This window comes from Passer domesticus, chromosome 5 (assembly GCF_036417665.1).
Source record: "Passer domesticus isolate bPasDom1 chromosome 5, bPasDom1.hap1, whole genome shotgun sequence".
NCBI classification, from domain to species: Eukaryota; Metazoa; Chordata; class Aves; order Passeriformes; family Passeridae; genus Passer; species Passer domesticus.
The window spans coordinates 39,765,052-39,783,166 of NC_087478.1; the positions used below are offsets into that span (position 1 = coordinate 39,765,052).

General features: G+C 35.3%; 1 long non-coding RNA gene across 1 annotated transcript in view; it reads right to left on the reverse strand.

The window, feature by feature from the left end:
* Positions 1–16,748, reverse strand: part of LOC135300311 (uncharacterized) — an 89,569-nt gene extending 72,821 nt beyond the window's left edge. Inside the window, exons 1-4 of the long non-coding RNA XR_010362166.1 lie at positions 16,200–16,748; positions 14,924–14,982; positions 13,734–13,916; positions 11,366–11,493 (exon numbers count right to left, since the gene is read on the reverse strand). This is a non-coding gene — a long non-coding RNA (uncharacterized LOC135300311). The remainder of the gene's footprint in view (positions 1–11,365; positions 11,494–13,733; positions 13,917–14,923; positions 14,983–16,199) is intronic.
* Between the last annotated feature and the right edge of the window lie 1,367 nt (positions 16,749–18,115).

Below are 18,115 nucleotides of genomic sequence, written 5' to 3' on the forward strand. Positions count from 1 at the left end.
AGTGCTTTTATATGCAAGTGAATATGATTAATTATACTAGTAAAGGTTTTTGACAAACTGTCAAATATCGTGGCAAAATCTGGGGTGAGGAAACAAATTGTTCTACCATTACTTTATTTATAAGCGGGTAAGGGAAAGTATTTGCTTTACCATTACTTAATTCATAGATAAGCGCTTTAAAACCAATGAATACTTTAAACCAACAATATTTTGATTGCCATTGCTAAAATATATTAGATTTCCACAACCCAAGTTTCCTAAGTATGTTTTCCTTTGCACATAGCTACTGAACTACTGAACAGTCTTTGTTGGACATCTCAAAACAATTTCTTGCATTGTATATGTTCAAAGTCTTCAAACATTCCTAAACAAAATAGAATATGATGGCTTAGAGAACTGATGATGAATGTTTTCGTCCAGCAGATTATTCCATGTAATTGTTCATAGTAAGGTCATCAGGAATCAGAGAATCCTAGAAATAAATGCAGACAAAAAGAGCTGTAATGCAAATTCAGCTCCTTCAAGGAGAATGTATATTTAAAATTGATTTTGTATAATATCTAAGTTGCCTTACTCGCCTGTTTGTCCAAATTTTTATTTTTTCAGCAGAAGAAAACAAGTATTAATTATTTTGGCCGTGAAAATTGTTTAGATCTACTTTGTACAAGAAAAGATTGATTTAAAATGCTGCCTGACTGTGGCACTAGGTGGAGCTATCTCTTTGAAATGAGTCAACTCTGTTGGCAATTCAACTTCTCTTCCATGTGTTTTGTACTGCAAATTAACATATAAGCAAGAAAGAAAAAAAAAGGGGGAAAAGAATAAAGACAAAAAAAATCAAGATACAAAGCTAAAGAAGTAATATAATTATTTAAATCATTATGAAAATGAGTCCAGATTAATTTAAAATTAAAATATTTTTTAACACGCAGAAAGCTTTTTCCGCAGTGGTAATTTTTATTAAATATTACTGAGAACTTAAGGTCTGAAGAAGCTTTGGTAGCCTAAGTAAGATGAGATTAATTAACAGCTAGTTGTTTTGTTACAAATACTGCAGTAGCAATACATAATACTGCTGTTGTTCCTCTGCTCACCATAGGGGTAAAGCAACTAGATTTTTTAAAATTCATATTTTGACATATGTGCTTCCATTCTGAAGCTGCTGCTCCTTGGAAGTTAACAACTCAGTATCCAACTCCTTCTCCATGCACTCAGTCAAAGATACATCGTTTTCAGAACATTTGATGTGTAAACACAGAACCAAAATCTGCTTCCAATTAGAATCAAAATCTGTGAGCATTTTTGGATGGGACTTTTCTTGCAAGAGGTTACTAAATTGTGTTAATCAAAAATAATTAAGAAGAATTCTTTGTAATAAGGTTCAAAACAAGTTCTGTGGATTATGGAGTCTTGGAAGGAATGACTTTTAGTGAGACTCATGCAAAATTTCAAAATTTTCCATGGGATGTTTCAGTTTTACAGCATATTGTTAGAAGCATAAGAACAGAAATAAGAAAGCTGGCCAAGAAACAAAAAAGAAAGTACGCATAGTAAGATTAGCTTTCCCATGGATTACACAACTCCTTTTTTTTTCTTTTTTGAGCTTCCAAAATAGGCTTTCCACAAGCTGTGCCAGATGTCTTTCTCCAGTAACACATCACCACTTTTTAAATCTACTAAATAGGAAGACTATTCTTGGCTAACATTGAGCACTAAGGTCTTTTTCAAAAAAAAAGAGAAAAGATAAGGAAATCTGCAGCTCATTTCTTTACATTCTAACAGATTTCCAAAGTTCCCAGTGTGTGGCTAGACTACTGTCAAACAGTAAGGTGTTCCATGTAGTGAAATGTCCTGATTTTCATGCAGAATGTTTTTTTCCTTTTTGAAATGTCTAAATGCATGAACATTTGAAATGTCCTGTGCATATTCTCCATACTGTGCTATTTTCAAATGGGCACAAATTCCCCATCTCAGTAATCCATTTTGCATTGGAAAGCATTTAGTTATGACTCTGTATTTAATTTTCCATCTTTGTGGTTACTGCGTAAGTAAAATGAAGTACTTTTTAATCTACCAGTAACCAGAAAAATTGCACATAAGCCAACAATATACAGTTGCAGCCCAAAAAGCCTATCATACCCTGGCCTGCATAAAAGGCAGTGTGTCCAGCAGGTCAAGGGAGATGATTCTTCTCTTCTCTGCTCTCATGAAATATCACCTGGACTACTGTGTCCAGATACAGTACAAAAAAATATGGACCTGTTGGAGCTGGTCCAGAAGAGTGACACATAGATGATCAGATCTCTGCTCTGAAGAAAGGCTGAGAGAGCTCAGGTTGCTCAGCCTGGAGAAGTCTCTGACAACTTATCTGGCCTTTGAATACATAAAGGGCAGTTCATATAAGTAAATGGAAAAAAGCTTTTCACCAGGGTTTGTTGCAACAGGGTGAGGGGCAAACGGTTTTAAACTGAAAGTAGTATACATTTAGGTTTGATATAGATAAGAGATTCTCTACTGTGAGGGTGATGAGACACTGAAACAACTTGCCCAGGGAAACTGTGATGCACTATTACTGGAAATGGTCATTGTCAGGCTGGGTGACAGGGATGACAGGGTTGAACTGGATGATCTTTCAAAGTCCCTTCCAACCCAAACCGTTCAATGACTCTGTTATTCTAAGTACCACAGTTTGTAATTTAGTTACACTGGCAATCTATCACGGGCATATGATGCATCTTGGTCCATGCAAAAGGATTATTAGACATTTAAACCGGGGCTGCTCACAAAAGATGAGAGATAGTGGGTTTGGTGAACATGCCTCAAAAGTCCATTTAATCCATATTAATATATTTCTGCAATGTGTAAACCTCTAAAAGCATCACAAAACAAAGCTTAATTTATCTGAACAGCATAGATTTTAGCTGAAGATTATTGTAAAAAACAGACTAAGAATAGATGTCTTCTATTCACTATAGTAAAAAATATGTATCTTTTCTTTAATACAACTTCTATACAATTCTGACTTCTATAGACAGAAGAAAGTAAATATTAGAAGTAATAATAATAACAATGTCAACAACAGCAGACATTTGTGCCCTCTCTAATCAATATCTAACAATTATATATATGCTCTGGGCTTTCGAAAAAGCTCGAAGAGAATGGATTGTAAAATTTGCAATGCTGCCCTTCATAATGTAGTGTTCTAGCCAATGATTAAGGAGTCTAATTTCCTATACTTCAGAGTAAAACAAAATATGCTAAAATATTTATAAAAGAAAAAATTCCACAGAGTTTGATGGAGCCTGTTTTGAGCATTCAGAGCCTTCATTGCTATGGAAATCATGAAGTCGTTTCTAGAATACACTATTGCCTTCTCTGGCATATGGTGGTATGAGACAGAGGAAGGCCCTCCATTTTTGCTTCCAAATACAATATGGCTAGTCATGTTACTTGGAAAAATCAGAAAAAATTCTCAGTAAATGCTGAAATTCATTAGTAATGCACAGGGAGAGGGAATTTTAGTAACGCAATGAACAAATTTTAATTTAACGAAAAATTATCACCTGCGCTCTGTGTTTCATATATAGTCTGTTTTATTTGAATACTCATGAATAGAAATTACTAAACAACTTTGTAAACTTAACATCAAAAACTGTTCACACCCCTGACAGTTCTATTGAAAGCATAATGCATGCTACTGACACAGTCCTGCATATATAAACTGATTGCATTTATTTGCATTTGTCTGGGTTGTTAAGGATGATTTGAAACAACAGGACAAACTGATTTTAGGGACTGTTCTGTGTGCTTCAGTTTCAGGAGAGATCTTGATTTTAGTTAGCACTTGTTAGCAGATCCTTGGAAAGTAGCCTATTGCAAGTCGAAAGGGAAAAAAAGAAAAGCAGGTAGGGAAAGCTCAACTTTACTGGAAGCACACAGATGAAAGCAGTCTTCTGTTTTGAAAATACACAGTATTTTCTGAGAGCAATGAATAGCTCCCCGAGAAAACATTTTTGAAAGTGCAAAAAGGTTTATATTTTTTTTTATTATTGCTATGACATTAACATAACAAGATTTAAACACTGGAAGTAGGTTAACAGGATTAACATTTAGTTTTAGGTGATTAACAGCCTATTTGCAGAGCAGTCTTATTTCTGGTATGTGAGAAAAAATGAAAGCATAATGAAGTCATGCATGAAACTGTTTCTCCTTGAGGAACTGATTTTTCATTAACCATTTAAATAGTAAGTGGTGATTAAAATATGGTACAATTCACTCAAAATTCCCATTTATTTGGTTCCATTAGATTTATATTCAGAAATTAAATTGGTTGCAGAGATCAGCATGGTTATCCCAGTGTCTGGCACCAGATAAAAATCTGAGTACTGGTGAGATTTCTTTGGTTCAAATTCAAAATTTAAATGAATGAGTGCTACTTGCCAAAACTTTGTTTCAAGAACCATAAATCAGTCTTGTAGTGAAAGTCTGTTCAGAGTATTTGCTAGGATTTTTGTGTAATCAATACAGATTTACAGATGTAAAAGATAATACCTTATGTGTAAGTAAAATACAAAATGGGGACACTAGATGAAGTAAGGTAACTGTTATTAACTTTAAATGGGATAGAGAGGTACAGCACATATTGAAGGTAGCAAAGGAGAAACAGCATGAAAATAATTAGCACTATTTTAAAATAGGTGATTTTTTCCCTTGCACATTTCTATGAATTTCCTTTCCTGCAGTGCTTATTCCACTTATTTCCTTACAGATCTCTTACAAAGCATACCATAGCAATATGAAAGAATTCCCAGTGGTGCACTGAAACTTTTAATTTTGTACTTTCCTTACCAACTTGAATGAAACAGAATTTGAATTTTTTTTCTCATCCACTTTTTAAAAAATGTAGTTTTTAAAATGTCAACATAATTATTTCTAGATTATCTGTATCTTCTTTGGTTTTATAAATAAGCTTTTGTCTGCACTGTTTTTTACAATTTAATGTGAGATACTGTGCTTTTCTTATAAAAAAGAATTAGTCTCCTAAGTAGGTCCCAAAAAAATTATATCCCACTTTTTGTCCAAGAATGGCATTTTAATTGTCTTGAATATCTGTGAATGTCTAGAACTATAAAGGAACAAAAGCCAGATACTCACTGTTCCAGCACTCTTTTAAAACTTTTTTGCTTTGTTTCTCAAACTTTTTTTTTGAAGAGCTATACCAGTACAAAGAGCAGCAATTACTGGTCTTTTCATTCCAGAACTGAGGATATTGCATAGTTCCCAGACACAAAACTAGCTTTACAAATAAGAAAATAGAAGATTGAAGCTGATTGAAATGGTTGAATGGTTGAAATAAGTGATTTGTGATTGAAACTTTTATTACATCTTCAAAATTTATATAAATCCATAATGGAGCAGGCAAAGTGCAGGTTAGGGACCTCCATAACTAACATGTTTTCAAAGAATGATCCAGATGGGTTCATTATAGGCTAGTTAGGCATTACCTAGAGCAAGTTTCCCAGCTGCAATTAGTTATTTCTGTCAATTTACAGAAAGTGGAAAGTCTAGAAGATTAAAAATGGAAAGAAAGGATAGGATTGATATCCAAATTTTGGCAGCTCTTTTAAGCAGATAGGTGTCATACAAGAGATGCCTGCACTGAATGTAAGAACAGTTGATGCCACCAGTGTTTATTGTCTATCGCAAAACAGAAAATTTGTAGACAGAAGGAAATATTCAGAGAGTCAAACCTAGTGCTCCTTGTAGTAGTATAATAAATAAAGTTTTTTTTCTTCTGGTTATGTCCAAGATGTCGTTCTTTTTTTTCAGTATGACATTTATGTACAAGAATGGAACATCCTGTATCTATCTTTTCTATCCCTTCACATGTGTGAGAACATGTACCCTCAGCTGCTCAGTGAGTAACTCCAAGAACCCATCCCTCATCATATTTTCTTGACTTTAAATTGTTCTCTGATCACACCATTATTCCTTGGTGTCTTGTCTGAATTTAGGATGAACCTTAACTTATTTAGATTAGAATTTTAGATTGAACCTTACCTTCCCTTAACTGTTGTTTCCATAACTTTCTATACTGCTCCAGAGGAGGCCTTTTCATCACTAACCAGAAGAAAATGATTATGCCATATGTCCTAGTGACACGAACTGTGTTCAAATGATCCACTGTGAGATTTGCCTTTTTCACCATGATATGATATGTACAAATTCAAAAGAGTTATCAGGCAATCCTTGCTACAAGACACAGCCCTTTAACAGGACAACTAAGTAACTATGTTTTGAACACCATCTAAGAGTGTTTTGAACACTATTTTCCAATGTTTTCCTATTTTTGCAGGCTCCTTTACTTGTCATAACCACCTGAATGTTGTTGGAAGTGTGTTGCCTTTGTTGCTGGAAAACATTTCATTTCCCTTTGAATTTTCACTACTGTCAATAAATTGGTCCTACAGCTTGCATTCAAATGTTATGAGAGTATGGCAAGGCTTTCCATGTCTTCTCCAGTTATCTTCCATTTCCTGGTTGTTTTTTTTTTTTTTTTTTTTTTTTGCTTAGTTCATTTAAAAATGTTACTCAGGCAAATCCTTTCCACTGTACACAAAAATTTCATGCAATTTGTCAGACATCTAAAACTGGCCAGGTGAAGAGTCCCTGCAAATCTTTCTTAGTATCCATAAGAGTTTCCTATGATGACTCATTCATATGTAAATAGCTACACCAGAGAGGCTCTAGGTCAAATGTGATCAATATCACTCTTACTTACTGGAGAAAAATGCAGAAATGGGCATGAAAAAGGAGATTGCTAAATCCAAACACTCCAGTTCCCCACATTTGGAATGGCACTTGCTTTGTCTGCACAATTTTTTCATCCGGCTTTTTTTGGTTTTCTTTGTTTGTTTCTCTAAAATTTTATTTCTGAAAATATATATGGCCACCACAATAGGAAATCATACAGAAAAAAGAGCAAGTGCCTGTTTCAGGAAAATATATATTCTGTTTTATATATTATGAATATTTATAAAATTCAAAAAAATGCTTAAGTGGTCTGTGACCTTCACAGTGCTTGCAAGAACTTTATAGCTCCTCAATGTCTTAAGGATCTTGAACTCCAACATGTAATGGTTCCATGGGACCTTATGAGATACATCTTCAGGTCCTGAGGGAACTGACAGATGAAGTGGCTAAGCCAGTATGCATCGTATTTGGGAAGTCATGCCAGCCTTATAAAGTTCCAACTGACTGGAAAAAGGGAGACATAACACCCATTTTTACAAAGAATAAAAGAAAGACCTAGGGAACTCCAGGCCAGTCAGTCTCACCTCTTTACCCAGCAAGATCATGGATCAGATCCTCCAGGAACCTCGGCTAAGGCACATAGAAAATAAAGAGGTTGTTGGTGACAGCCCACATGGCTCCATTAAGGGGAAATTGTATCTGACAAAACCGGTGACATTTTACAACAGGGTTACAGCATTGGTAGATAAGGGAAAAGCAACAGATGTAATTTACCGGACTTATGCCAAGCACCTGACACTGTGTCACACATCATCCTTGTCTCTAAGCTGGAGAGACTATGATTTTGATGGGTGAATCCCTTTGTGGATAAAAAATTGTCTGGGTGGTCACGCTCATAGTTTCTGACTTGATATTGAAGTGGAGACCAGTCATGTGTGGTGTTCAGCACTAATCAAGGAACATTTACAATAAAAAGTAAATTTTGCTTATTATTTTGAAGAGAAAAAGAAGAGTTTACTTCCAGGAAATAGTCCTGCTGGGTTATTATGGCTTTGTACATGTTAGGGATTCATAAGACCCAATAAATACCTTCAAAGAAGGGCAGAATAAATTCACAGCAGAAAAACTCAGTGAGGACTACTGTATTCATAGAGAGCTGCAGATGACCAGAAGCTCTGAACTGAAAATGGTCACAGATCACAGACAGAAATATCACCTACCCATTCTCTGTCTGATCTGAGCATCTCTGAGCCGTCTCCTTTGTTTGCTGTTAAAGACAAAGGACTTTGGCTAGCAGGATGGCTGTTCATCTCAGTGGGACTTTCCCGCTTTTCTTGGCATTAACACTCCTTTGTGTTCAGCACTTAATTTTTGGTAGCTGTAGAAACTCTGTTAAACATGTTGGATCTCAATCTAAATCAGATCTAAGCCCAGGACTAGAATTAGATTTTCATTTTGGGAGCCAGTTAATTTTTTTCTCCATTGAATTTGAATTCTATCTTAATATATCTGACATATAACTGAATAGTATAATTTCAATAAAGATCTAAAAACAGGATGGGAGAAATAAGATCATAATTTAAAAATAACTTCATTAAAGAAAAGGCTTAATTAATTTTCCAATAATCCTTACCTTTTAAATATTTACTGTTTCAAATCTGAAGAAAGTAAAAACAATCTTGTTTATCTTAAAATCCAAACTAATGTTTGGAGAAATACTTTTTTAAGGAGCATAATTTTTCTAATAACTCTTCTTTTTCAGAATTGAAGAAGCAGATAATTTTTCTAATACCTCTTCTTTTTCAGAATTGAAGAAGCAGATATTCAGTATTTAATTCAGCTCCTTGCTCTTTCCACTTTAATTGACTTTGCCTAATGTACTACATGAAGTATAGCAGAAAAAATGTGAGTAGTATTAGGAGTATTCTTAAAGCTACTCATCATTATCTATAATTTAGAGACATTATGAGTTGATAGTTGACAATTAACATGTTTGTTGTAATGTGTCACTGTTTATACCCCCGATTTAGAGCTGTGTCTAGCATGCTATAGAAATCAGAACAAAATATAGTCATTGATTTCCCAGGGGTCACAGAATGTGTTCATTAATGAGTATTTTCAGGATGTAAGATAAAGTATTGAAAAGAAGAAAATAAAGCATAACCTTGCTAAAGAAAAAGCTTTGCTCTTACAATGAGCTCTGGATACAGTCCAAACACTGTGTAAGTGGGTATGTATGTGGGTATGTATGTATATATATATAACATTGTTTTGGACAGACTGCAGTTTGTGCCTACCCCTGTGCTTGTGTTGAACTCCAAGCATGTCCATGTGGCTTTGCATCTGCATATAAACCTCTTCTAGAACTTTGCTCTTTTCTGCTGGTCGCAGATCAATTCAGATGTTCATTCATTACACTGAATGTGCTAAACTACTTATTTTACATGTAGCATATTCATTAAAAGCTCAAAAAAAAGTTAAATATTCTTCAATTCAAACCATTAATAAGTAGGTTCTCTCAATGGTAAAATGGATTGAGAACTCTGCTATAAAGGAGATATTGCCTCTCAGTAACGTCCTGAGCCACTTGTATTGACTGTAAGCAATCTACTCCTTTTCTATAGACTGAAGATTGACTAACTAACATTACAGCACTTTTTAGAAAAGTCTGTCAGATATATACTGCAGTTTAACATGAAAAACAAGCATAGCATGATTTAAGGAAGAGTTTGTATCCGTCACTCTCAGTTTATGCATTAGTTTAAAAGCCATTTTTATAGTGTACTGATAATCTTGCTTGAGCAAAGTCTACAGGTTGCTACTCATGTTAAAAAGCAAAATGATCCAAATAAATAAGGTCGAAAATAATTGATTATATAACTTCATATTTGCTTTCATGATTCCATTCTTCATATGCAAGCCATGCACATGCAGGATGTTTGGCAAATTCATACTTTGAGTGCATTTATTTTTCATAGAATTGTACTATCATAAAAGTTTAAGTTCAAAGGGATTTTTCAAGGTTGACTAGTGCAACATCACTACAATACACAGGGACATCTTCAGCTACATCATGCTACTTGGAGCCACATCCAACTTTACTTGAATGTCTTCTACCACCTTTTGAGTAACCTGTTCAAGTGCCTCACCATCACCATCATGAAAAATTTCTTCTTTATATCTTGTCTGAATTTACCCTCTTTCCATTTAAAACCATGATTGCTCTTGTCCTGTTATTATATGCCCTTGCAAAAAGTCTCTGTTCATGTTTCTTGTAGGCTCCCTTCAAGCAGAAAGCCACAATTAGGTCACTGCAAAGCCTCTACTTCAGGCTCAACAATCCTGATTCTCCAAGCCTTTCCTCAAAGTAGGAGTGCTCCATCCCTCTGAATATTCTGGTTGCCTCCTCTGGACTCACTCCAATAGGTCAATATCTTTCCTGTGCTGGGGACCCCAGAGCTGGATGCAGCCCTGCAGGTGGGGTCTCACAAGAGAGAAGTGGGGTAGAATCTCCTCCCTTGCCCTGCTGCCTACACTACTTTCGATGCAACCCAACATACAACTGTTTTTTGGGCTGCAAGTTCACACTGTAGGGTCATGTCCAGCCTCTCCACCACCAGCACCCCCAAGGCCTTTATTGCAGGGCTGTTCTTAACCTATTCATTACCCAGCCTGCAGTGATGCTGAAGGTTGCTCTGACCCAGGTGCAGCACATTATACTTGGCCTCATTAAATCTCATGAGGTTTCCATGGAACCACTTCTTGAGCTTGTTCAGGTTCATTTGGATATCACCCTGTTCCTCAGATGCACAACTCAGCTTAGTGTCAGGTACAAACTTGCTGAAGATGCAATGAATGCCACTAAATGGGATTAATGAAGATATTGAACTACTGGTCCCCATACTGGCTCTTGAAGAGCATCACTTGTCACTAACCTCCAGCTGGACCTTGAGGTATTCACCACTACCCTTTGGATGTGACCATTCAACCAATGGAACCACAAAATCTGACACAATTTCAAGCTTTGACTATTAAGAGGATAGTAATAATTCCCTCATTAAATAACTTGTGCATGCCTGAGCTCCTGCAGGAAGTAATAATTTGTATACTTCATAATTCTAACCTTTTCATAAGACTTTTTTATGCTCTCTTCCCTTGGTTGGCTTTAACAGTACTATTGAAATGTGTAACTAATATTCAGATATCTGATACTAAGAACACTCTTGAAAAGCAAAAATATTAATGCTTCTCTATCTTGCATCATAAATCCTACTTCACCTCCATCTTCTTTTGAAGCTGCATGAGAAGTTTTAAAAAGAAAATAAGTGGCAAAAGAAAAACTTGATTATGATAAAGAAAGTTTCATTGAGGTGAGCTTTAGTATGGGTACAGTTTATATGGCTTGATATTTTCTTCCAGGTACACCCGAGATTTATAGCATATTTTATTAAAAGAGCAGAAGTAGGTGCGATTCCCTCCTCAGGAACTGCCTCTTAATATTTCTGTTACATTTGTTACAGTTCAAGTCTTTTGATGCAATGGGAATATAAAAAGGAGACAGGCATAAGCTTGGTATTAAATTATTGAGTCTTGAACACTAATGAATACTTACTTGACTCATGCAGGATGTTAGCTGCAGTCATGCAGCAGTGTAAACATTTTCTGAAAAGCAGCCCAGATTGGTTTTACTGCTTATTGGAGATGATAGGCAAATATTGAAGCCATCATACTTCATAATTCCTAAAGCAAAACAAAACAAAAAAAAAAGCAGAAGTAAAGTGGTTTACATATTCATTGACTGACACCCATCACCCTCCTCTCCAAATTCAATATTTTGGAGTCATTTTGTGGTTGCTAAGTCCAATATATGTAGTTCTAATTGACATTGATGGTTTTATTGCAGCATTATAATTTTGTCCTCTATTTTATTTCTCAGTAGCTTGTTTCAGACAAGGATTATTTTTTATTTGAAGTCACTCATGACTATCTCTCCTATTTAACCTTTTTCTCTCTGTGCTAACAGCAGAAGTGAGAGAAAAACTGAATATACCAAAGAAAGTAAGCACAGTAATTTGAAAGAAGGGTCTGGGATGAAGTGAGATGGTTCAAGAAGCTCACTCAATAATTTTCTGCTGATCAAGTGGGTGATAGTAGGACCCCAGTCTTGGTTTGTGCTTAAATGTAGTACAGGAGCAGTAGCAACAATAATATGACAATCATGCTAGCAATACTTGCCACTGCATTGTATATACTAATGTACATGATTTAACAATCACATATAGAAGAAAAGGAATTAATCAGATGTTATTCCCTTAACATCAGCCGATAACCTCTATGCAAATTCAGTTCTGATTACATTTTGTTGGAGACAAAATGCATAGAATGCAAATATAGATGCATGCAACCTTCCATATGCTGAATTTCCCTAAAGTAATCCCAAATGAAACCCCTATTTCTAACAAGAGTGGATTTTAGAGAAAGCATGATATGGGGGTTTTGAGAATAGAGTTGACCTATTTCATAACTACTTTAGTTTTTGTTAAATGTTCTAACAGACACAGTATTTGTCTAGAGTACTTAATTTAAAATTTATTATGCTGAATATATGCAGTTGTGCCAATATAGTCATATTTAGGTACAGATGATTTGATTTAATACTATTTACTTTATAAAATGATTCATGTCTTTAGTTTATTAAAATTATTCCATTTATACTATTTTCTTTCAGTAGTAGGTATTTTATTTAAGTTATTTAACCAAAAAAGGAAGGAAAAAAAATCAAATAAGAAAATGTTAGGTTTCTGGCTAGAATTCACATGAGTTTAATTGTAATTATCAATGAATCACTATTCAAAACTTTCAGAAAAGCTGTATAACAAACTTTAAAAAGATAGTTCTAAGTATTAATGTCTCAGGAATTCAAGTATTTACTCAAATTCTTCAAAGACATCCTGAATGCTTGTTCAAGTCTCAGAACACCAAAGTTATTAAGCGTTTTGACAGCAATTTTAATGGATGTAAGATAAAACTCTGTCAATTTATGACTAATCTCAAACAATATTAGCACTCTATTTTAAACTTAAAAATATTAGTTGAACAAGAGAAACCACAAAGCTTTAGGAAGAGAAAAGATGGAAGTCCTTGTACTAACAGAATACACATGAACTCATATTACTCAAGAAGTAGACATTGCTACATGCTTCCAAAGTAAAAGCAAAACAATCACCTTCAAAATGGATGAAAAATAGAAAGATGAGATGGAGGAAATATTATGTCATAACTCAAAATCTCGTGATTGAATTGAGATTTCTAAATGTCAATAAAAGCACCAGCTCTCCAAATCCAGAATGTCTTCCTGAGCAATACACAGTCTCCAATGGCTGGAAGGACAGTGGGAACAGGAGCGAACAGTGGGCCCTGAGGTATGGAATTAATTACCAACAGAATAAACAAACCAAATTAAACAGTGAATAAGTTACCTTCTCGACCATCTGCTGCCATCATCCTTAAACAGCAAATGAATTCAAGAATAAAATACTTGGCAAAAAAACAGCCTGTAGATGCAACAGATGAGTGTTGCTAGTACGCATATGGAATTACTGCAGGACTGGATTTGTTAAGTACTGATTTGTATCATTTTATTTATGGCTTTTCCTTTTACTTAAAAAGCAATTAAAAAAGAAACTGTAATTTTACAGCTATTCGGTATCAATTTTTAAAAAATGTAGCAAGAAAACATTCCAGCTGCACCACTTGTTGCAAGATTAGCAGTACATGTGCTCATGACTGATGTTTAAAGCTGGAGGCTTCCAGATATTGGTATGAAAACCTGCAGTTATAGGCAATAAATTATTTCAATGATTTTGTTTCCCCATTATTTTTAAAACATTGTAACAGATATAGATATCTGAACACAGTGAATTTAAAATTAAAGGGTATTCTAAAGCTGAAAATAAAGTCAGTATCCAATAGAAACTCACTATTATATATAGGTGTTTCTTGTGGTTTGGTAACTAAAGATCTTCGTGTTTAGCACAGGTTTTGTCTTCTCTTGGTTTTGGATCCTCTTCCAGCACTCAGGGTCAAGGTTGGGTTCAACTCCTGTCCTGTTCTGATTTTTTCCAAAGATTTTTGTATCTACTCTCCTGGTTTCTGTGGAAACTCTAAAATATTACATAAAGTTGCTGCAGAAGTCATTCTTCAAAGCACAATTAGAAGCAAAGTAAAAATGCCTCAAATTTTCTTATTCTTGGCAAGAAAATGGGAAAAAAAAGAGATGAAGCTGAATATTACTCAAAAAAGCACCAGTGAATATTACAGACCATTCTTTTAGATAACTGGTTTTACAAAATTTTATATAACTCTCCTACTCAACAATCACTCCTCCCCCTCCTCTTTCTGCAATTTGAAAAGGAAAATATTTAATTTGACACCATGACATTAGATTCACCATCATGTTTTCTATTAAATATTCACTCTTTCTTTGCTACATTGCACAGATAATGGTAAAGTTATTACTGTATCAGCAACACCTAAATGTAGAATAAAATTGTTGAAATAACACAGATGTACATTCATAACGTGACGGTAGAGTTTTGTCAGTTCTAATAAACATTTAAGAATGATCACAGAATTCTCCACGCAGATCCCACTGTAAACATAAGAAATATTCTGTCTAAACTGGAAAGAAACCTCCTGTCATCCACTGTCCTCTTCCTGAAGGATTATATTTTCAGATCCTTCAGAGCCCGTACTGGCACACATCTTCATTACAAGGCTATGATTTATCGCACTTTCATGACATTAATTTTTACAATTATTTAGATAACATAATAATCTTGATTTGATGATTATTCTGTTGTGAAGAATTACTAGCACCAATTAGATCTATGATAAATATTAAAATTTATTTTTTATGTAGCAACAATGAAAGGAAAAGTTTGCATTTTCAGCCTCATTGCACAAATTTTAGATCTGGTACAGTGGAGAACTGGATCCAATGGAGCAAGGAAAAGAAGATGAAATCAAAAGGCATGATACAAAAGTACTAATGGCTATGGCAAGTTAAAAAACAGGTATTGAACAATGAAGAATTTAATACTGATCTTTTGAATTCTACAACAGTGAATTAATTGGTCATGCTGTAATTTTTGTCACCGTAGTGAGTTACCTCATCACTGCTTCTTACTTTCTAACTGTTGATACTTTTTAAAATATTCTTGCAAAGACCTGAGAAAATATAAAGATACATGTTTTTAAAAAAAGAAAATCTTGGTAAAAGGAAAAGTAAACTATTCTAGAGACTTTTTCTCCAATTTTAGAAGTATTTATAAATAAGGTGCACAGTAACACCATGCATACAGGCCATAATAATAAATAAATGGTCATACATTGCCTCTATTACTTGGAAATGATTGCTCTACCATGTGGGAGAGTGTTGAGCCATCAAATTGGAACACTCTAGTTAGATTTTTATCAATATGCTTCAGCACCATAGTTTCTCCACTGAGACAGAATATTTTAGGAATGTGGGGAAAGGCAAAAGTAAATTGACTTTTTATGAGGACAGTAAACTGATATTTAAGAGGGGGAGCTTTGGACAGCATTTTCCCTGTTCACCTTTTCCTCATTGTGACATATAACCATTCTGACATTTAATGTAGTGCTTGTCCAAAGCAATTCAACTTCAACAGTGTTGCAGAAAAATACCAGTATGAACTGGAAAACCATCTACTGTGAATAATTAACAACAATTTGGCACTTACTTGTTTAAAAATATAATTTCCCATATTTCCATTGACACTATTTTCATGCCTATAAGGTTTTATTGAAAATATGAAAAAGCATTGAAAATAGCTTCCAAGTTTTCATGCTATTTTCATTCCCATTGTTGACCTGATGAACTGGTCTCATTTAATGGCTTGCTTTTTTTATCAATCGCTAAATTTCTTTTGCAAATATTGTTCAAAGGTATTTGTGTTAATATAAGCCTGGATTTGCTTGTGATTCCAGTAGGCTCTAACAGACAAAAGAGATTTTGACTCTCAAGTACTAAGCAGATACTTTGTTTTTTAAGTAGCAAATGTTTTTTCCAGTGTATTCGATAGTAAACTGTCCCTTGATATAAATGTCCTTGCAGTTTGTCAGGTCAGAGCCAAGAATTTTGAGTGGAGAGAATTTTATTACAAAGGTAGTTACTGAAGAGAGATTCCATTTGACCAAGTTAATCATTCTGGTTACACTTCTGAAATTTAGGTGGTCATTTGTCATTTTGGGGTAAATAAAACTCTAAAAGAAACAATGACTCAGTTGCTTTGAGAAAAAAATTAAATTGAGATAAGACATCAGAATTCATATTATAGTGTTAAGTAGTATTTTATATATTAGTTTTAAAAAGCATTTTAGCCTGTTAGTGGCTGGTATTTTATGTCAAATATTCCTTTTACCAGATTTTCTCCATCTGATGTTTCTCCAAAGCATCTTGAAAATGAAACACAAGGAAGTTCTGGGGATAAGAAAACCAATCCGCTTCTTTTTTTTTTTTTCCCCTGCAAATGCCCAAATATTGAATTTATTAAGGATTAATTCTTTGTAAAAGAGAATTCTCTACTTTTTCATCAGCTTTTCTTGCTGTCTATAGTCTAGCATTTGATTTTATCCCCTGATCTTTACACTGTGTGAATTTTCTCTGGAGGATACTGAGAAGCAGATAATGTTTCAGATTGTGTTTGGTTTGCGTGGCAGTGTTGGGGTGGGAGCTGGGGGAGGAGCAGACCTTCTGTGAGAAGTCTCCCCCATGTCTGATGGAGACAATGCCAGCTGACTCCAAGATAGAACCAACATTGGTCAAGGCCAAGCACATCAGGGATACCAGCAGTGTGTCTGAGATAATACGGGAAGGGAATAAAAATTGCTGGGCAACAGCTGTTGGAAAGAGGAGTGAAGATATGTAAGAAACAACCCTGCAGACACCAGGGTCAGGGAAGAAGGAGGGGGAGGAGGTGCTCCTGGTACCAGGGCAGGGATTCCTGTGCAGCCCGTGGTGAAGGCCATGGTGAGGCAGCCATGAGCCTGCAGCCCAGGGAGGTCAATGATGCAGCAGGGGTGCATCTGCAGTCTTCAGAGCACCCTGCACTGGAGCAAGAGTTTGCATCCAGAAAAGGCTGTGACCCTGTGGGAAAGCCCACACCAGCAGGTTCCCACCAGGCTCACCCATGGAGAGCATAGCCCATGCTGAAGCAGGGTGGCTGGTAGGACTTGTGAACCCATGGGGGACCTGTGCTGGAGCAGTGTGTGTCTGAAGGACTGCAGCCCATGGGAAAGACTTGTGCTGGAGCAGCTTGTGAGAAACTGTCTCCCAGAGGACGGACTCCATGCTGGAACAGGGAAGGAGTATGAAGAGAAAGGTGCGGCAGATGATGTGTGATGAACTGATCTCAACTCCAATTCTCTGTCCCTGTGCACCACTGGAGGGGAGGAGGTAGAGAAAATGAGAATAAAGTTGAGTTTGAAAGAAGGGAGGGATGAGAAGGAAGTGCTTGAAGATTTGGTCTTATTTCTTATTACCCTGCTCAAATTTGATTCGTAATAAATAACATTTATTTCCCTGAGCTGAGTCTGTTTTGCATGTGATGGTAATGATAATGGGTGAGTGATCTGCCCCTGTCCTTATCTTGGCCCAACAGGTTTTGATTATATTTTCTTTTCTATTCTCTGCTTAGGAAGTGAGGGATATAACAGCTTTGGTGGGCACCTGACATCCAGACGGGGTCAACCCACCACATAGATCAAGTGCAGAAGTGGTTGGAAGGACATGTACGAACCTAAGAGATGTTGATTGTTATTTCTTTGTGCAAAAATTAGTTAACGAACAAGAAAAATTTGTAATACCATTGTGTTACTGCTGTCAGAGAAGACTGTTATTTCATAGCCATTCTTTTAGTATATTTTCTTCTGAGAAGCATATAAATTCCATTTTAATCATGACCATATATTTAGATATATGCAAATAGGGAAAAGATAATTTAAAATCTCAATGTCTTGGCCCCTCTGAGTTATACTTCTTTCACTTATATAAGCATACACCTGCAATGAATGTGTTTAATTTTCATAACCACTGATTATTTAAAGCTTACTTATGGGCAATATGTTTGTAACACCTGCATTGCTTTCAGGTATTTTGAGACAACAGTTTTCTTATTTCAGTTGAGTCTCTAATGTTATTAATGAGAAAACCTTTAATTGCAAAATACATTGTGTACAATGTTGGATGAACCTGTGATGCTTCTTAGAATTGATATGTTCTGTTAAGAAACTGTAGCATTTGAACTTGATAAGTTCCCCCAGATAAATTGAGAGAAAC